Source organism: Protomyctophum parallelum (genome assembly GCF_964188405.1).
Source record: "Protomyctophum parallelum genome assembly, chromosome: 12".
In the NCBI taxonomy this organism is placed as follows: domain Eukaryota; kingdom Metazoa; phylum Chordata; class Actinopteri; order Myctophiformes; family Myctophidae; genus Protomyctophum; species Protomyctophum parallelum.
In genome coordinates this window covers 23,754,199-23,776,238 of record NC_139712.1, presented here as the reverse complement: position 1 = coordinate 23,776,238, position 22,040 = coordinate 23,754,199, and positions in this window count along the sequence as shown.

Sequence of the window (22,040 nt, the reverse complement as noted above, 5' to 3'; positions counted from 1 at the left end):
CCCCATTTCGAGTCCCCGTCCTATAGTTAAATATTGAAATACATCATAGACCAAGGGTGGGCAACTTTGACGATGGAGAGGGCCACTATATTTCCACACTCACGGCCACAGTGCATACTACTGTCGTAATAAAAATTGCCGACGCGTTTTGATCTTGTAGATCAGCTATTTTTGCTGTATTTGAATTGAAAACCTGACTTCTTTTTTTGTTGCTAAAACTAGAGTTCTCAACGGGCCCACCTGTCCATTCAAACTCTAGACAAGTCTGCTCCAAAGTTATTATTAGTGCAGCTGTGCCCGGCAGCCAGCCATGTTGATCTGACCCCCCCATGCCAAAGCGCCAGCGCTCGCCCATGTCTGCCGTCAACGAGGCGGATGCGTGCACGCGACCTCGCTTCTCGCTTCTTACTGGTATATACTTCTAACCAGTAAGACGCCTGAGGGTGCATTTGCCTCGTTGACGGCAGACTGCTGGGCGAGCGCTGTCGCTTTGGCACGGGGGATCAGATCAACATGGAATTAATTCTGTACTGTCCATATAAGGAACATGTCTTGAGTGTACAGACTTTGATGAGGCCAGATGAACATATGGACTGTCAGAACAGGTCAGTATATGGAGATCTAAGGCGTGGAAGCGTGTACAGGGTTTGATGAGGGCCCAGGTAGGGCCGGGCCTTAATTTTCGGGCCTTTTGAGAACTTCGCCGGGTGTGGCTGCACTAATATCTTTGGGGCCGGCCCGTCTAGAATGGACAGGTGGCCCTGTTGAGAATTTACTCGCCATATAAGAAGCATGTCTTGAGTATACAGGGCTTGATGAGGCCAGATGAACATATGGAATGTCAGAACAGGTCAGCTCCATACAGTATATGGAGATCTAAGGGTGGTAGCGGGGACATTCTTTTGAGTGTACAGGGTTTGACGAGGGCCCAGGTAGGGCCGGGCCTTCATTTTCGGGCCTGTTGAGAACTCAGCTGCCGGGCGCGGCTGCACCAATAACTTTGGGGCAGGCCCGTCTAGAGTTTAAATGGACAGGTATAAGTCAAAAGGGAGACATCGAAGAGGAAGGATGGATGAACAGGTTCTGACATATGTCCATAGGCCTATATGGAGATCTGAGGTCAGCTGTAGAGTTGCTGGCCAATATTGATGGCATCAGGGATCTCCATATATGGGCTTAACTGCGACAGCAGGTCTAATTTCCTATGACATCCCTGATGAGGATGGCGCATGACGTCACGATGACCTGGGCAGGCACCATATATGGGGTCTGATGTCACGATATATGGGGCTGATGTGATTTCACTTGCCTGGTGTGACAATACACACTGACGGGAAATGCAAGATTCCATAAAGTAAATGCGACCTGCAGTCTCAATTAAAAATGTTCTCTGCTATTTTGGGATCAGAGGGTCCCAAATATACTCTAAATACTAAATGCAGCTTTCTATAAATAGTTCTCTAAAGAACTATGAGTGAATATGAGGACAATGGGTCTACGGTCTACCTAACCTTACAGTATAGCAATAAAGTACTAAAAACGTTATAGTTTATTTTGAACTGTAAACATTAGGGTATAAAACTAAAGTTCAACCAACTACACGTTTCTTTTTTGCCCTAAACTTGGTTTAGAAAGTCTGAAGTGAGTGGTGCAACAGCGCCCCCTGTTGGTACTCTAAACATAGGGACATTGCTGTCAAACCCATACTCTAAGGTCAAATCAGTACCCCATCACTATAACTCTGAAAACTCTCCACTGCTCATCTATAAATAATTAGAACCTTTCGGAGTCATTTTTAACTCCAATCCACAGCTGAATTAGGTTTATAATTGTACACTGTTACTTAGAGTGTTATCAACTGATGCGGCATAAAGAAAATAGTGTAGGAGTGCCGGTGTAGGCAGAGAGAAGAAGGATATTTATTCTCGGATTTGAAAAGCCAACGATGGTGGCACTCCGTTTATTATGAAAAAGAGAGAGAGGACAACAAACTTGTCGCATAGGTAAATACGTCAACCGGTAACTACGTCAACACCTCGGAGGTGTGTTTCTTTACTCTTAAAGGTAACACACTATGCATTGCATTAAGGTGAGAGGAACAACCATTATAAAACATGGGCAAGAACGCAGTGAATTATATAACAACTGTTCTGCCGAATGCCGATCTCAGTGGCTCTGTGGTCCCCGTGACGCTGGTTGATTTGCATATTACCCATGGTGCATATCGAGTCGCGACTACACCAAGATATTAGAGTTAAAATAAAGAAAATATGATGCTGGTCCCTTCGTGACAAAGTATCTCGACTGTGCTACTGCAGTATTGACTTTGTAATATGAAGAATGAATGTTGCATCGTGTCATCATCACACCCATGACCCAGACGTTTGTTTGACCGGAGACCTTTATATATCTCGTGCTGTGCTCTTCGCTGTCGGTTGGTCCGAAGGCAGTGCGATCACATTTGATTGCTACAGTCAGTAACAAAACTCCTTGTTTCTTCTCTGCCCTCTCTCACTGCCGGCCTTGACCAGCTTTTTGTTTATATTAGCCAGTGGCTCTCAACCAGTGGTCCCTGAGGGGGTTCCAAGTGGTCCCCATGGCTACATAGTATTTATGTATTATTATTATTTATTTGTAAATACATTGTTCTGTTTTGATTGTCTTGTTCCACTTCTGCTTTGGCAATGTAAACGTAAGTTTTCTCATGCCATGATGACAATAAAGCTCCTTTGAATTGAATTGAGTTGACAACCAATTAACCAAATGCAACCTTATTAGATATTTAACTCTTGAAAGTGTCAAATGAAACATTACGGCACTTTGCCTTGAGCTGCAGTGGGATAAGTCACTGTCGTCACACCACAGACGCGCCAACAAACAAACACACCACTAGTGCTAGTGTTTGTTACAAATACAACAAGCTGTTGAGAAGTAAAAAGAGTTAAACAACTATAGCCCATAGCACAGATAGCACCCGCTTTGTCTCAATGGGATAGTTCCAATGCTTGGAACTATAGCCCATAGCACCCCGCTTTACGGCGAGATCAAAGCGTGTCGCCACTCTTACTATTCCACTCGGGTCCTGTGGTCCACTGGTGGTCTCCTGGGGAATTTCAGGCGTCACAGCATGTGGCTCTAATGTCCTGGTGTATTAATTTATCTGAAGTATATCTCGACTGTATTAACACTGATATGCATAGACCTCCGTGAGGTCATTGGTCAACAGTTCACTATGTGACAGATGACCTGTTATAAACAAAAAATTTCTAGGAAAACATTACAATTAAATTATGCCCCCTAATCTGAGTGTGTCCCTGCATGCTCACATATAGGCCTACTGTAGGGATGTTCGATGTTGACTTTTTTGCCGATATCCCGATATTGTCCAACTCCTAATTTCTGATGCGACATCACCAGATATCAATCGATATTGATACATGCGGTCGTGGAATTATTATGCCAATTTTTATTGTGATGCCCTGCTGGATGCATTCATACTAGGGGTGTAACGATATAGTAACTACATCGAAAAATCGATTTTAATTTCAAGAATCGAAGTATATCGAAATGAAAACAGCAACATTGACTATGTATCGTATTGTATCGTTAAGCTATGCAAATAATCGGTATCAAATCGTTTTGCTATGCAAATAATTGATTATATCAATACTACATTTTTGTGCTTGGTATTTAGCATTTCTTAGAAGATAAATGAAAAAGACGGGTTTAATTAATTTGAAAAATGTCAATGTATTTTAAATAGTTATACTGTATCGATTTCAAATCATTGAATCGTATCGTATCGCCATAATGAACCAATATTGTCCATGTATCGTATCGTCAACCATGTATCGTGATATGTATCGCATCGCTGTTAAAATGTATCGTTACACCCCTAATTCATATGTTTTCCCAAATAAAAATAAACATTATAATAAATTCGGGAGAAATTTAAATGAATTAAAACCGATTAAAAGATTTTTACGTATGTATATCATACTATCATCATCATCATCATACAATAATTCTAACATGTCTGTCTGTGTGTGTGTCAGAAACACCGCAGTAGCTCCTTACTGCCTGCACCACTTTTCACACAGGCATTTACCATATGAATATGGAGGGCGTAACGAAGCCCTTTTTTCTATGATTATTAATGAATTTATAAGTCAATTACAAACGCACCTGGGCGCAGTACCCCCCACGACCACAAGGGGGAGCAAATATCTCACAACGGGTAAGGGCTAGTACATAATAAATACATGATATCGGGAGGCCGATAATATCGGACATATAGTCACATGTCACCACACTTGTGTCGCTAAAACATGTCAGATCATGGTGGTGGATTATAGATGTACTTACAATGCAGCTCCGTGGTTAGGGAGGAAAGGAGCAGAGCGCTCACACTCAGCCACAGCACTTCAATCTTCATCCTGTTCTACCTGCAGTGCTGTCTGCATGTGTCTGTTGAAGCAGTTCACAGATGTATACCTTCACCCAGCGTCAGCTGCAGCTGTGTCTGTTGAAACTCCACTGACTGGTACTCCTGTACTTTCACCGACTGTGTGTTCTGATACGGCCTAGTGTCCTGAAATGCCCCCTCCAAATACGTTAAGTGCATTTAATTTTAAGAGCACTTTAAGAGCAACCGGTAATTATCATGTCATTGTGCTATTTGCAATGGTCCCCTTCAGCCACTAGATGGAGCTCCTGCTCCTCCAAGATTTGGGCATCCGCACTGTTGAGATGGCCTTGATATCCATAAGCATCACTGACCCATCAGGCCATCACGAGGGATTCTAGATCTAGGTATACACAAATCTTTCAGGCTTCGATCCTCCAAAATAATCCTATTTGAACTGGGGACATCCATCCCGACAAGCGCTTGGAATTGTATAGGCATTTATTTTCTTTTTTTAAAGATTTCATTTGGCTTTTCTGCCTTTATTGATAGCTTCAAGTGAAGATAGACAGGAAAGAGGGGAGAGAGAAGGGGAGAAACATGCAGCAAAAGTCGTCATGAGCGGGACTCGAACACGCAACGTGCTGTCAGGCCAGAGCCGATATGTGGCATGCGCCTGGACCACTACTAGGCCACCGGGCGCCCTAAATGCACGATTGCGCATGCATGCTATTATAATGTGTATTTTGCTCTGCAGCATGTTCACCAGGAAAAGCAAGCAGGTTGCATGACATGACTTTTATTTGAGGCCCACAGATTAATGTTACAGACAGTATCGTCTTGTATTATTATAATGACAGTGATGCTGGGTGGACTGGAGGCTGATCCTCCCAGGGTCTTCCTCAAGGAGCTGTGTAGGAGAAGCACATGGACGACACATTCACACACAGCAACACTCACCACCATGTCAATGATTCAACAGTTCTCAAACCTTTACATTTCAAGGTATCCCCGCCTAAACCCTGACAGTATACAAATGGAGCCAAATGGACCCGTTAGGGTTCAATTTGTATCCTGTCAGAGTTGCAGACTTGCATGGGTCAATTCAGACCGCCCTAAAGGTACCCACAGACTCCCTGGTACAGGCTACTGGAATATGTTTAGCCATTCCTCATGTGATCAGAAATGTTTATCTTTTGCATTATCTTTTTTAGTTTCTAAGGTTTCACAGATGCAGATGCTATGCTGGAATGTCTAAATAAAGCATTAAAAAGCTTTACAAATGTATTAAAAAAGAATCATACCTGTGTGAAGTGAGGGGCGCTCTTATCATCTTACAATGAGGTGATGTAATGATGACGTAAAACAAACAGTGTCAAAACAAACATTCAATTCTCCTTATTGTTAATGGGATTTAATGTTTGTGTTAGGGACAAAAGAAACATTAATTTCTCTTCATTGTCAATGGCGCTTTTAAAATAAACTTCAGCTTCACAGAAGATGATTGATTTTAGTTTTCAATAGTAGTGTTTCCGTACTAACTTATATCTAGGAAAAAACTCTGATTGGTATCAATGAAAATTAGTTTGAATTATTATTAGGGGGCTATAAGCACGGTTTTGCATTGTTCCCCTATATTGTAGTGCGTAGATCTCCTATTTTGCAGTTCTGGCTTAAACCGTGCTGTCATTTCTGAGGTGCGCTAGCCCCTCCTATTTACAGCTTTTGTCCCCACAAAATGTCTGCAACACAAACATTAAATGCCATTGACAATGAAGGGAACATGTACGTCATCTTGTCCCCACACGTCTCATATTTGCCATCGACAATGAAAGGAGAAATTAGGTCAAATGTCCACCAAATATGACGTGAATTGGTGGCAACAGGCATTCTGATTGGCCAGTATGAGATGATGCATGATGGAAGTTGACGGAAGTTCCAGACCCACAGGAACGCCCCCAGTGTGCCGGCCCGATTCCGGTGAGCCGCCCCGCGTCCGAAACGGTTGAGAAATGACAGAGTTACTGTGTGGGGGTCCTTCTACTGTACTGTACTGTACTGTACTGTACTGTACTGTACTGTACTGTACTGTACTGTACTGTACTGTACTGTACTGTACTGTACTGTACTGTACTGTACTGTACTGGCACACCCGAAATCTCCATATATACAGTTAACATGTGCATGTTTATTTGTGAGTGATGGTGTTAGAGATAACTGAGATTCAGGGTCAGGACCACACCCCCAATGCAGCCACCTCCACCTCCTATCAGCTATCTCCAATCAAGCCACCTCCACCCATATATAACCAGCCCATCTAACCACTGGCTCTCCCCTGTTCTCATTTCTTGTCACACGAGATACGAGAGAACACAAGCGTTTGTTTAAAAAATCTAATCTTTAAACTTCGACCATCTACCATGGACCAGGACGACGTCCTCAACCTCGCGGTGTCCGACGAGGACATATTCGGTGGTCCAAGCTCCGACAGCGACCATTATTCATCTTTCGACGAAGACGAGCAGTACAGAGAAATATTTGAGATTCCCGAGTCACCCAGCAGCGTCGACACTTCGTATCTCAGCCCAACAACAATCAACCCGCCGGCGCCCGCCGTTCACGCCCCCCCAACCTCCTCTCTCCTCTCTCGCCAGCAAAGAGATGACAACTCCAGCTCCACCGATTCAATTTCAAACTTTCCCGGCCCACAGAACAGAGGCCGACCCACTCACCGTCTTCGCCGCTTTCCACCCCCTCCCGCACGATCATCACACAGGTTCGGTAACGTAGCACCAGCTCACCCCACTCGTAATGCAGCTCCACTCGTAATGCACTCCACTCGTACTCCCCATAGTCACCTCGCACCAACTAGAAATGTTTCCGACACTGTCATCTCAGACTGGACCGTCATCTCACTGCAGAAAGCACTTAAATCCAAAAGCATTAAATTCCACCGCTCCGATAACAAAGCTTCACTTTTCCTCGCTCTCACGTCCACCAGCCCACCACAACAACAACGTTCACGTTCCTCCCACCGTCCACTTCCTGGCGACGTCACCACGGCCACACACCCCGCGGCACCCGCACGTCATGACGTCACCACTCCCTCCTCCTTCATGCTAGCCTCTATGCACCACTCCCAGCAGCATCACTTCCAAGCTTTAGATAGGTTCCCAAATGCCCAAACGTTTATACCAGCCTCCGTATTTGACCACATCTCCACGTTGGCACCCCCCGCACCCCCCGCACCCCCCGCCACCTTCCAAACCCACGGTTATCACTCAGCCCCAGCAGCGCCCCCTATCGTCCACAGAAGCCACAGACAGCGGCCAGCCCCGGCAGGGACCGCCGGCACCGGGATGCCGGCGCCCCCTACTGACCGCAGAGGCCATAGACAACGCTCAGCCTCGGCAGGGGTCGCCGGCACCGGGATGCCGGCGCCCCCTACTGACCGCAGTGGCCATAGACACCGTCCAGCCTCGGCAAGGATCGCCGGCACCGGGATGCCGGCGCCCCCTACTGCCCGTAGAGGCCGACACCAGCCAGCCCCAGCAGGGACGGCCGGCACCGAGATGCCGGCGCCCCCTACTGGCCACAGAAGCTACAGACACCAGCCAGCCCCAGCAGGGACGGCCGGCACCGAGATGCCGGCGCCCCCTACTGGCCACAGAAGGTACAGACACCAGCCAGCCTCAGCAGGGACAGCCGGCACCGAGATGCCGGCGCCCCCTACTGGCCACAGAAGGCGACACCAGCCAGAACCAGCAAGGACAGCCGGCTTAGTGATGCCGGCGCCCCCTACCGGCCACAGAAGGCGGCACCAGCCAGAACCAGCAGGGACAGCCGGCTTTGAGATGCCGGCGCCCCCTACTGGCCGAGGAGGCCGAAAACAACCACCAAGGCCACCAGCGCCCCCCGTCGCTTATCAAAGCCGCAAGCGGCAGTCAGCTCCAGCGCGGTACTCCGAAGTTGGGTCCCCAGCGCCCCCTGCTGCCCGCAGAAGCCGCAGACACCAGTCAGCCTCAGAGGGGGCCGCTCCACTCGGAGGCTACAGCCACCGCTACACTGAACCCGCCGTCTCCTTCTACCACCACCAGCAGCCCCAAGCGGGGGTCCCCAGCACCTCATCCAGCCAGCAGCACCACTTTGGCAGCTCCGTAGCGCCCGGCACCGTGATGCCAGTGCCCCCCGCTCATTATTCATTCACACCAGCCCATTTCACCCCGGCAGGAAGTGCCAACTTCAACTTCCAGCCGAGCGCTCAGGCAGAGAACTCCGGCACCGGGTTGCCAACTGCCCCAGCGCCCTTCCCCCTCCACCAGCAGCTCCCCACTCAGTTCCCAGACCCAGGTCCCGCCATCCAACCCGGAGGGAACTTCACCCTAGCCACAGCCATGCCACCCTCTCGCCATCCCCAATCGTTCTCTTCCCGCCCATCTCCAGTGCCATCCAGCCTCCGTCAACAGATCCTCCAGGGTAAATACATAGACCTCGCCCTCCTCATCATGCCATCCATCTCCGATCCCATCCCAACCTCCCCAGACGGACGAAACACCGACAAGAGGAAACCCAACCGATCCAGAGAGCTCTCCCCCATCGAGTTCACTTACGCTTTTTCCCTCCTCAGAGACGTCATCTGCTCCCCGTACCCCGCCCGCCGCCAAGAGCTAGATGACTACATACTCATCGTTACAAACCTCGCCCTCCGCTTCGGAGGCGACGGCTTCTACAAATATCATGTCCAGTTCGCCTCCGAAGCCCGTCTCAGCCAGTTTAATGAGCAAACATACTGGGGAGTCCTAGACAGCGAGCTGTACTGCCGCACCTTCGCGGCCAGAGCCTCACTCCCCTGCACTCTCTGCCTGGCTCCATCGCATCCAGCTTCCACCTGCACTGTCCCAGCTCACGTCAACCCGCCTCAAAGCTCCTCCAAGGCTTACAACTCCCGCGCCTCCGCCTTCACACGCCTGTCGCCAGCCCCTCCATCCACCACCCAAGCCCAGATCCCCTCGCTCCTCAACACGTCTGCCAGCTCGTCCTCCGCCAATCCATCCATTAACGGAGTAGACAAGAAAGGCAGACCCACATTCACGAAAGGAGGCAAACCTATATGCAACAATTACAACGACGGAGGCTGCGGGATGTCTTCCTGTCGCTTCCTCCACATCTGCACCTACTGTGCCGGAGGTCACGCCCGTCCAGGCTGCGCCCACAACCCCGTCAAATTCGGTAAGCACCTCTCCACACCGGTCAATGTTCCAGCACTCGCTTCAGCCCTCCAAAACCACCCCGACCCCGCTTTCGTCCAATTCCTCATCCGTGGCTTCAGCGACGGCTTCCATCCCGGCGTCATAGCCGTACCTTCGTCCTCCTTCACCTGCAAAAACCTCCAGTCCGGCCTACAGGAGCCGGAAGAGGTGGATCGTCTCCTCGCCAAGGAAGTCAAAGAAGGGTTCATGATCGGACCTTTCGACCTCCCCCCATTCCCCACCTTCCGCATCAGCCCCCTCGGCATCGCCACAAGGAAATACTCCGGCAAAAAACGCATCATAATCGATCTCTCAGCACCACACGGCACCCCAGTCCCGAGCATCAACAGCCTAATCCCAAGCGAAGACTTCTCCCTCCGTTACGTCTCCATCAACCACGCCATCGCCCTCATCAAACTTGCCGGTAAAGGGTCCTGGCTAGCAAAGGCAGACATCGTCAGCGCCTTCAAAATCTTGCCAATCCATCCCGACTTCTGGCACCTCTTCGGCGTCCGCTGGAAGGGATCTTGCTACTTTGCAGTCAGGCTCACCTTCGGGTGTAAAAGCAGCCCCAAACTCTTCGACTGCCTGTCCGAAGCCCTTTGCTGGATCCTCACAAACACCCACAAAATTCCTTACCTAATCCATCTCTTAGACGACTTCCTCATCATCTCCCCTCCCTCTTCCCCACCCGCCGACGGCATCGTCACCCTCACTTCAGTCTTCAAGGAACTAGGAGTCCCCCTGTCCATAGAGAAAACGGAAGGCCCGTCCACATCACTCGAATTCCTCGGGATCACGCTCGACACAGTAAAATTTCAAGCCTCCCTGCCAAAAGAGAAGCTCGACAGGATAACCCTCATCATTTCCAACTTCCTCATCTCCACCACATGCACCAAACACCAGCTTCTCTCCCTCCTGGGCCACCTAAACTACGCCATCCGAATCATCCCCCAAGGTCAAGGGTTCATCTCCCATCTGCTCTCCATCGCCTCTTCCGTCCCATCCCTCACCAACACAATAACACTCAACCATTCAAGCCGTGCCGAGCTGTGTCTCTGGCGTCATCTCCTTGCCAATTGGAACGGCATTTCGTTCTTCTACGAAGATCGCCTCGCCCACCCCCTGGACATCAATCTTTTCACGGACGCCGCTCCTTCCGCCGGTTTTGGGGGCTTCTATAATGGCAGATGGTTCGCCGAAAGATGGCCCCCGGAACTAGCAGGAGAATGCCTGGTCCCGTCCTCAGCACTCGCTGAGATTTACCCCGTCGTCGCAGCCGTTGTCTTATGGGGCCATGAGTGGTCCCGCCAGTCTATCCTCGTCCATTCGGACAACATTGCCGTCGTTGATATAATCAACAAAGGCCGCTCCAACTCCCAGTCCATCATGCCGTTCGTGCGCTGCCTCACATGGCACTCTGTCTCCCATCAATTCATCCTCCGCGCCGCTCACGTTCCCGGATATTCAAATGCCATCGCCGACTCTCTGTCTCGTTTCTCGTTTCAGAAATTCAGACGCTTGGCCCCGCTTGCAGACCCGCTTCCAACCCCGGTTCCTCCCTATTCGGCTCTGACGTTCAACCTGTGACCCCCGCCCTGCTCCCCTTGGTCAACTCCTCCAGGATCCTCATCATAGACAGTCTGGCACCCTCAACCCTCTCCTCCTACTGGACAGCCTGGCAAAACTACCGCCACTTCCACAGCAAATTCAACCTACCTTTCCCGACGTTCGACCTCATCACCCTAACCTGTTTCATCACCCACTCCCGTTCAGTAGCGCACATCGGAATCCCCTCCATCAGAGCCTACCTCAGCGGCATCGCTTTCTTCTCCAAGCTCCTAACCGGCAGCCCTGTCCAAATCACCAGCCATCCCCAAGTCCTGTCCCTACTCAAAGGGCTCCAACGCCAGGAACCCGCTCAAGCCCCCCGACGTCTCCCCCTCACTGCAGACCTCCTATTCATCTGCATCGGAACTCTCCGCTCCCGGTACGGCTCCCCGCACGTCAGCAGGACCCTAGAGGCCATGTTCCTCCTGGCCTACTCCGGCTTCTTGAGGTGCTCCGAATTCACCTCCTCCTCTCAAGCCTTCGACCCTCGCCGCAACGCCCGCATCTCGGACCTGTCGCCGTACTCAAGCGACACCCTGGTCTATTACATCAAGCACTCAAAAACGAACCAAACCGGCCCCAGCACACCCGTCTTCATCTTCAAAAACCAGTCCGCCCTAAACCCGTTCCAAACCCTCTCCGCCTACCTCTCCTACCGGAAGTCTCAGAGCCACTCTCCTTCCGATCCCCTCTTCACCTCCGAGTCCGGCCGTGTCGCTTCCAGACATTGGTTCCTCAAACACCTCCGCAACGTACTCGCCCTGTCCGGCATCTCCCCCACACACTACTCGGGCCACTCCTTCAGGATCGGAGCTGCCACCTCCGCTTCTCGCAACGGCATCCCCGACCACCTCATCCAAATCATGGGCCGCTGGTCCTCCCAGGCGTACCTACGCTACATCAGATTAGATCTGCAAGATCTGAAGGCCGCCCAATCCCGTCTCCTTAATGAGGCTTTGGGGGTCTGACGTGCCTCGGGAGCACGCCGGGTCCCCGAGGCTTCCCCACTCTGCTTAAACCTCGACGCCGCCGCTGGCCCGTCGTGGGCCATCCGTCATAACCTAACCATGCTTTCCTCCCCTATACATTTCAATAAATGGTTAAATGTTTCCATTGGTGGTGTGGTCCTTGATAGTGAAATGGTGTTAGAGATAACTGAGATTCAGGGTCAGGACCACACCCCCAATGCAGCCACCTCCACCTCCTATCAGCTATCTCCAATCAAGCCACCTCCACCCATATATAACCAGCCCATCTAACCACTGGCTCTCCCCTGTTCTCATTTCTTGTCACCCCTCCCCCCCACCCCATTTCTCATCCTACTCCCCCTACAGGTTCCTAAAGGGGGTCTGACGTGCCTCGGGAGCACGCCGGGTCCCCGAGGCTTCCCCACTCTGCTTAAACCTCGACGCCGCCGCTGGCCCGTCGTGGGCCATCCGTCATAACCTAACCATGCTTTCCTCCCCTATACATTTCAATAAATGGTTAAATGTTTCCATTGGTGGTGTGGTCCTTGATAGTGAATGTTAGGTTGCGCACACATGGTGAAAAACAACCGTGCTGTTTTCGTGCTCAGGCACCCACCCAGCCAGCCAGCCAGCCAGCCACCCACACACACACACATAGCTCCGTAAGGGTCAAAAACTGTTAAACTCAAACTTACCTCTGATCAATCAGCACAAAACCTTCGACACACAAATGCTACGTGACCACCAGGAATAGTCTGGTGACCACCGAAGAGACAGCCGGAATGTATAGATGGCACCCTGGAGTATAGTATGGGTTGGCACCCCAGTCCGTGTCTTCCGTGAGGAGGAAGCCCAACAAACCCACGGTGAGGTATTTTAGGAGGGCCATTCAAGCTCCTGAATGAAGTGTCTGGTGCAACGCACAGGTCCTGGACCTGGTGAGATGTATAGGAGGGGCCCGGACAGGAGTCAACCCACAGAGCCTAGTCCCTCCACATGCCAGAAGCGTATCTCGCAGCCCTGGCAGAGCATAGTTCTGGAGTATAGATCCAACGGATTGTGGGCCCAGGTCTTTCCCTAATGGGACTGATTGAGGGTAGCTACTGTCTGGGAGGGACGTAAGTCGGGACTTGATCATCCCGGCTGGGTCACATGACAGAGGGGTGTGATGTTGCGAGACCGAAACCACCATCACTCAGGATACGTCCGGTGATACGGTGATGGTGATTTGAAAAGAGCAGATCTACAAAGCTTTGTGAGCTATTTTGAAATTATATTTAATTTAATATAATACTTTTGCAGAGGTCTTTTGACGAATGAACTGTGACCTTCAGTTCCTAAGAGATTCTCACGACACTCTATTGCCGAATTTCATGGAAAATGACAGTAGAGAACTGCACAAAACTGTGGAAAATGGTGGAATACGTAACGTATGAAAACAATGTGGGGTCTATGCCCTTTGGGCCTGACCCCTAATAATAATAATAATAACTAGAACTGCACTCTGTCGAGTGCATACTTGCTTGTTGTACACTAGTAGGCCATAAATGGCCAACTAGTGCGCAAGCAGAGCGCGCAAGTCCTTTCGACCGCTGTAAACTGTCAAATCTCAGTATCTCTGTGAAGGAACGTTTGAAATGTATAATTTTTAGATGTAACTATTTGCTACCTACCTACTTTATGCATATAAACACCTAGTATTATTAAGTATGATTCAAGTTTCTATCTATAAAACTTTGGGTGAAGAGCTAGTCATACATATACACACCACGTACTCTGGTCCCAGCAGATCAGGCACAACTTGCTATTTTATTTTTACTGATTATGTATATAGTATACGTATGACTAGCTCTAAATGATGACTTAAGAGATATGGTCATTTGTGGTCGTTTGGTCCCAGCAAAGCAGGCATATACTATAGGCATATACTATATATAGTATATAGTATATAGGCATATACTATTATATACATATATACTATATAGAGTGTGTAGTTGTAAGTTGATTAGCGGTATACTGTGGTTACTTTGCGCCAAAAACCGTGACAGCTGTCCCGCCATTTGATGTTTATGCAAGAAAACAGCAAATCTGTGCCTGGTTTGCTGGGACCAAACGACCACAAATGACCATATTTCTTACGTCATCATTAAGAGCTAGTCATACATATACACACACCACGTACTCTGGTCCCAGCAGATCAGGCACAATTTGCTATTTTATTTTTACTGATTATGTATATAGTATACGTATGACTAGCTCTAAATGATGACGTAAGAAATATAGTATAGTATATAGGCATATACTATATACGTATACATATATACTCTATACTCTATACTGTATAAAGTGTGTAGTTGTAAGTTGATTAGCGGTATACTGTGGTTACTTTGCGCCAAAAACCGTGACAGCTGTCCCACCATTTGATGTTTATGCAAGAAAACAGCAAATCTGTGCCTGGTTTGCTGGGACCAAATGACCACAAATGACCATATTTCTTACGTCATCATTAAGAGCTAGTCATACATATACACACCACATACTCTGGTCCCAGCAGATCAGGCACAATTTGCTATTTAATTTTTACTGATTATGTATATAGTATACGTATGACTAGCTCTAAATGATGACGTAAGAAATATGGTCATTTGTGGTCATTTGGTCCCAGCAAAACAGGCACAGATTTGATGTTTTTCTGCATAAACATCGAATGGCGGGACAGCTGTCACGGCGGAAGAGACCGGGCGAAAACATTACTTGCGCGCTCTGCTTGCGCAAGTAATAATAATAATAACTAAAGTGTGGTTGCCGCAGTCGCTTACATAGGCCCTTCCCTAATTTGAAAACTTATATAACACTATAGTTTGGTCTTCTGCCCCTTCAATGGAACTCATGTCTTTATAAACGATTGTAAAACATAGATTGGTTACATAACCAACAACAGCCAATTAGCTGCTACAAACGTTATGCAAAGCTCGGCCAATATATCACAACGGAAGTTCGATTTGATTATTCAATTACTCGATTCGATTATTCGATTACTCCGGAGGGAATAAAAAGTGTCACAATAACAATAGTCTGGTTGTAATAATAATAATAATAATAATCAATGTGATCATACAGTAGGCCTATAATAAACCAGGCTTACAAATTTAAAGCATCCTTGCATCAGCACCAGAGCTCTGACTGTAGTGTAAACCTCTCCTTTCTCACATGAAGCGAAAGAAGGGGGTTACCCTGGTGATGATGATGATAATGGTGTGTGTGTGTGTGTGTGTGTGTGTGTGTGTGTGTGTGTGTGTGTGTGTGTGTGTGTGCGTGTGTGTGTGCATGTGTGTGTGTGCGTGTGTGTCATTGTGTGTGTGTGTGTGTGTGTGTGTGTGTGTGTGTGTGTGTGTGTGTGTGTGTGTGTGTGTGTGGTGCGGGAGGGGGGGTGGAGTCGTTGTGATTGGCTGTGTGTGCAGCAGCCGTGGACCGTGGTGGTACCCAGCCAAGCAGGCAGCAGCAGCAGCAGCAGCATAGCACGGTGGTGGTGGAGTCCTCTGACCGACGTACCGTTTCATTACATGCAGGCTTTTATAACATGATGATGATGATGGTGATGATGGGGCTCAGTGGACCAGGAACCGTCCTCTAGGTGGTCCGTGGGTTGGTTGGTTGGTGGTCCGCGGGACTCGTGACGTCGCGTCGCATCGCTAAAACACTAGGCGGAGCGGACTACTATAATGATTCAGCGACACATGCTTGTATCCCAGGTAGGTGTATCTAGGCTACGTCTTCTTTTGTTGTTGATGATGTGTTGATGGATTAATGTCATGTGTGTGTGTGTGTGTGTGTGTGTGTGTGTGTGTGTGTGTGTGTGTGTGTGTGTGTGTGTGTGTGTGTGTGTGTGTGTGTGTGTGTGTGTGTGTGTCCCTAATATCCTATCTGCTCTGAACGGGGGGCAGCCAATATTAAACAATAGAGCCTAGTAAAAGCCACTATTGTTGTTGTTGTTGTTGTATAGCTATATGGCGGTGTCGCTAATTATTCGCGACGCGTTGTGTGTGTGTGTGTGTGTGTGAGCTTGTAGAGCAGTTATTTTTGGGCAAGCGACAGACACCCGCCTGCCTGCCTTGCGCGATGGATGGATGGATGGGGGCAGCCTATTAAGCGCTTTGCTGTGGCGTGTGTGTGTGTGTGTGTGTGTGTGTGTGTGAGTGAGTGAGTGAGTGAGTGAGTGAGTGAGAGAGAGATGCATGTGTGGCTATTAACGCACATTAATTTAATTTAATTTAATTTAATTTAATTTAATTTAATTTAATTTAATTTAATTTAATTTAATTTAATTTAATTTAATTTAATTTAATTTAATTTAATTTAATTTAATTTAATTTAATTTAATTTCATTTCATTTCATTTTATTCACTCTTCCCCTTGGGGGGAATGTTAATTTGGCTCTCGGGGTAGACCCCAGCATGCAGCATTGTGTGAAGGGAGGGTTCCCCCTAGTATGTGTTCATAATAGTAATAATATTGCCTTAATCCTCTTATGACCACCCCTCCATACATGCAGCATGGACCTTATGTTGTCTTTGTCCTAAATGTTTCTAGAGCTATTTTCAAGGACGTTGTCGGATTAAGGCAGCTGGCAGTGGCCGGTTCATGTGCCATTATTTTACATATAGGCATATTATGTAGCATATTACAACGGTGAAATAGCAGGCATGCCTAACCCAAATGTTCATGATGAAACACATGTATGTATACTCAGTATAGCACTGATGTTTCTCCTTCTGCAAATGTTTTCTAACCTCATAGCCTGTTGACCAAAATGTGGCTGACAGTTTACAATTTAGGCTAGTAGTAGCCACTAGGCTATGTATAATGTACCACCTCCAAACATCATCTTCCATTGATTTCAATAGGCTATAGGCCTACATATACAAGAAATCAGAAATGATCCACAGCTGGAGACAGGGGAGTCATGTTGTTATAACGTTAGTGTGTGCTCCCCAGTCCGAATCTCTTCTTGGCTTGAGGTGGCTTCATCATAGTAGTCAAATGGAAATAAAGCCTGTACTGTACTGTATGCAACATTTATACTCTACCTGGCAGCAGAACAAAAGCCACCTTATTAGCATTTGAATGCCAAAGTTGGGCGGCCCAACACCTCTTGGCCCAAGCGCCCCCCACCCCCCGTAAAGGTGTGTGACTACGTGACAACTTAACCAGGGGGAGGGGACATTTCAGTGGGTGCATATTGGCTTATTATTTTGCCAGTGGGTGCACAAGCTACCAGGCACCCCCGGAGTTGACGCGCCTGGCTGGAGAGCATTTGAACCCATTTAGACCTGAGGCCGATTCAACAAATGTCTTCTAAATCCTGAGAGTTTTCGTAAAAAGAATACATGTTTCTATATCAGTCGTTCTTAAACATTTTCATGTCAAGGACCCCCAAAAATATATGTATTTGGCCGCCGACCCCCATCTGAAAATATGTTGTTCCAGATGAGGGACCCCCTCAAGGAGCAAAGATTTAAGTTAAAAACGAAAGAATATATATTCAAAGATTTGCGCCACATTTTCACGATTTAAAAAAAAATCTACAAGCTACGAGCGTGTAGATCTGCTATTTTTCAATAGCTAAAGTATAACAATCCTTCAAACACCAATAGGGGTTCCTGTCCTGAATGGGTTAAAAAAAAGCCTGTTTCGCTGTGTCATTGCCCCAGCCAGCATCTTCACATTTGAACTGAAGACGAGTAGCCAATGTAGGGGGCATGTCTATATCTGTTGGCTTTTGACCGTACTGTCGGTCTAAATACATAAATACATCACATGAACTACTTAAACCCTATAATTTATAGGGTTTAAGGGCTTCGTATAAACTTAGTTGAGAGGAGTCCCTCTTCTACACCAGTGGTTTTCAACCGTGTTCTTATCAAGGACCATTCAGCATTTGAGCCACGGACCACTGTTTAATGACATTTAGCCTCTCAGAACCAAAACTCTGAATATTTTGTTGTCATTGGATAAGATTTTGTCCACAATTCCATGCTGTATTGATGTGGTATAGCTTAGTAGAGATAACAGGCAAATGTTGATGAAAATAACAATCCTTCTACATTCTCTAATTGTGTAGACTTCTTGTAGCCTAAATTAAATAATGCAGATGTTTAACAATAATTTAACTTCAGTCAGACAACTCACGAATAGATTTAACCAATATTTATTATAGAATGAGAATACGAGTGCATATGATATTAGACTTTGGCTATTAGGCTCTGCTGCATTTTCTCCCCGCTCGGCGCGATTAAACATCATCGTAAAACATTAAGAGCAGGGAGATAGATATACAAGAAAACCCCCCATGGGGAGCATAAATAACAGAGCCCACCGGTGGTGCTGGGGTGGTGGTGGTAGTGGTAGCAAACATCACCCTGCGCCTCGGGTCTGCCTACGCTCCCAGGCAGTGTAAAATACCCGGTAACCTGAGACCTCTCGTGGCTTATTGCTTAAATAACAACCAGGAACCATATGCAGAGTCAGGCAGGAAGAGCATGCAGACTGGTGAGATTAAGTAGCCCGCCCAATTGGTCAGCTGACTGCCACATCAGCAAATGACGTATAGGACTTGCACACACTTATACGCCCACATAGTAATACAGCATGTTAACCCCTTGAGCATAGTATGCGGCTTTGAGCACGGCATGAACCCCCTCGAGCAGAGCCCGATTCCCCCCCCCCCCCCCCCCGCAGCCCCGCCCCCCCAATAATGCAATAAGCTTGTTCCAGATCTAATATTTGAGCTGAATGTTTGCAGCAGAATAGGTTGTTGTGGTGCTTATTAAATAAGGAAAAGAGCAGATCTCTACTGTACACATCTACGCTTGTAGATTGACTGTGTTTGCTATTTTTGAAACAGATATGTTGTTTAAAAAGTTCCCAGTGTGCTTGATGCGACCTGTATATGTCCTGCTCTGGACACCCAGTGGACTTGAAAACACATTGACCCACATTAAACAGCCCAGATTTATTCAGGGTAAGGCTTGTCGTCTACCAACACTGCTCCCAAAGCCTATGACCCGACAACTAATGTCCGTGTACTGTACGTAGCTGTGTGCCGTGCATAACCAAAAATACCAGATCTAAACAAGCTTGTTGATCAGATGACTTAACCCACTAGCCGTCGTACCAAACGGTGTTGTTTTTGTCGACCAAAACCTAAGACGAGAAATGTTCGTCGACTACCTTTTTTCACTGACGAAAACTAAATGGAAACTTAATGAAAACTAAGCTGTTATGACTAAAACTAAGCTAAATGTAGTGACAATTTCGTCAACAGAACTAGACTAAAATGTTAGGAAGGGACTAGGAAGAGACCCAGTATACATCATTTTACACTTGGTTGCATGCTGAAAATAGCAGATCTACAAGCTCACAAGTCGCTCTGGGAGGGACGCGTTGTGTGCTTGTAGATCGGCTATTTTCAACAAGTGTAAAATAAGCCATTACGACGGCATCAAGGCAACCAAAATACATTTTAGTCGACTAAATGAACTGCAGATTTAGTCGACTAAAATCTTATGACATTTAGTCGACTAAAACTAGAATAACACTAAAACATTCCAGGTGTCTAAAATATGATCTAAATCTAAATGAAGTTTCATTCCAAAGACTATGACTAAAACTAAAATAGCAATCTGCTGCCAAAAACAACACTGGTACCAAAACCTAACCCACGGAAGACAGTTGACTGGCCTCAAGTAGCTGCTATATTATTATATCACAATGCAATGTTACATCATTGACCTAAATGTCGTTATATCAAGGATAGTATGATTAAATAAAAGGCCTTTGTCTTTTTCAGAAATTACTTTGGACTGGACATTTGGAAAACTTTAGTCAAACTTGCAGAGTGACACATTATTTTACCTGAGTTTACATCATCTCCTGATACTTGCATGTTTTGACTTGAAACAATAGTCCCATACCGTGCAGTGTTTTGTTTCATTAGCGCGAGCATGACACAATAGGCTACAGCTTGTTGTTATTACGCTGCTGCTGCTGCTCTGAACACACGTGAGCGGTATAAAGATGCCAAGGATTCGATGGTGGTGTCATTGTTATGCTACGCAACACAGAAGTAACAGAGAGTCGAAGCGGTTTATGTACCACAGTCAGTGACGCGTCGCTGACAAGTCCTTGGTATTTTCATTCGACCGGGCTGAGCTGTCACCAAATCCTGGTGTGCGGTCGGGAAAACGTGGGATTCCCTTCTATTGTACCGGTGGGACCGGTACCGGTCCGCATACCAGTGGTTGGGAACCTCTGCAGTAGAGTGTAGTTGTTAGGGGTTGTCTTGCTCGAGAACACTTCAATACGTATACTGGCAAACAAACCGGCAACCTTCTGATTAATAGACGGGCCTCCCCGTCTCCACGCACTAAGCAGGCTAAGCTATGGCTGTCCTTAATGTATACTAGCCTACAATTCCTTACCATAGTCTTCTGAATAATGGGAAACAAAAACAAACAGCCAATATACAATCAATACAGTATGTGTGTAAATATACAGTAATACTGTAGTGCAGTGGTTCCCAAAGTGGGGTCCTTGAGGGAGTTCCAGGGGGTCCCCAGCTAAATGATAGTTTGGAAACAAATAGACCCTTATGGGTCTGTAACTCTGAGAGTGTACAAATGGAACGGGTCCATTTGGTTACATTTGTACACTCTCAGAGTTAAATTAACATTGATTTTACAATATAAATTGGGGGTCCCGGAGATAGAAATGCCATTAAATGGGCGTCCGTAGACTAATGCATGTCAAGCTGGGGGGTCCTTGAAATTAAATGGGTTGAGAATCACTTCTAGAGCCGTAACAATCTTCTCTTATGGTTGGTCCCTGCCTGGCATATCTTTTCAAATGGGTGTGTCAATTTGGGGGCCCTTGACATGAAAACGTTTGGGAACAACTGCTGTAGTGTATATGGAATATATCCCGGACATTTGTTGTCTCGTCAGTGGTTCTCAAACCCTCAAATTAACACTGATTTGCCCGCAGACCCCCATTTGAAAAGATATGCCAAGGACCCTAATAGAACATTTGCACGGTTCCAGCACAGATTATCAACCATTTTCATTTCAAGGACCTGCAGTTTGACATAGGCCTACATTAGGCTACGAACAGACCTCAAATTTAATGGGATTTCTATCTCTGGGACTCACTCTGAGTTACAAACTCATAAGGGTATGGAGTCTGGACCCATATGGTTCCTAACTCTCATTTAGCTGGGGACCCCCTGGAACTCCCTCAAGGACTCCTGGGGGTCCCCAGACCCAACTTTGAGAACCATTGGTCTATGTTGCCAGAGTTTATCCATCTGAGGAACAAACCAACACTAACACCAACTAAGTGATCATTTTGTTTTTTTCCCCACATATCCTTTATTCTACCACAGGTCGTTTCGAGGAAGCAATCTGATTGGTTGAGCAATCTGATTGGTTGAAACAGCCTTCTAGCCGTGGGCTAAACCAGCACCATTCACCACCTAATCAAAACAAATAATTCAGCTGCTCTGTTCTCCCAGAGCGCTAGCAAACTCTGTGGCTAAGCTAGCTAGTTTCTTGGGACATTTGTGGTCGTAGTGACTACATCTGTCATTAAAAAAATATATTTTTTCAGCAAATTTCTTCGTTTTAAGGGTAACTGTTGTATAATTGCAATATTACACTCGAGGGTGTGGTTTAACGTGATTATTGCCACTTCAGTGACAGTGACACTGACAGTTTTCCATTCTGACCTGAGATCAGATTCTAAAAATGTCTT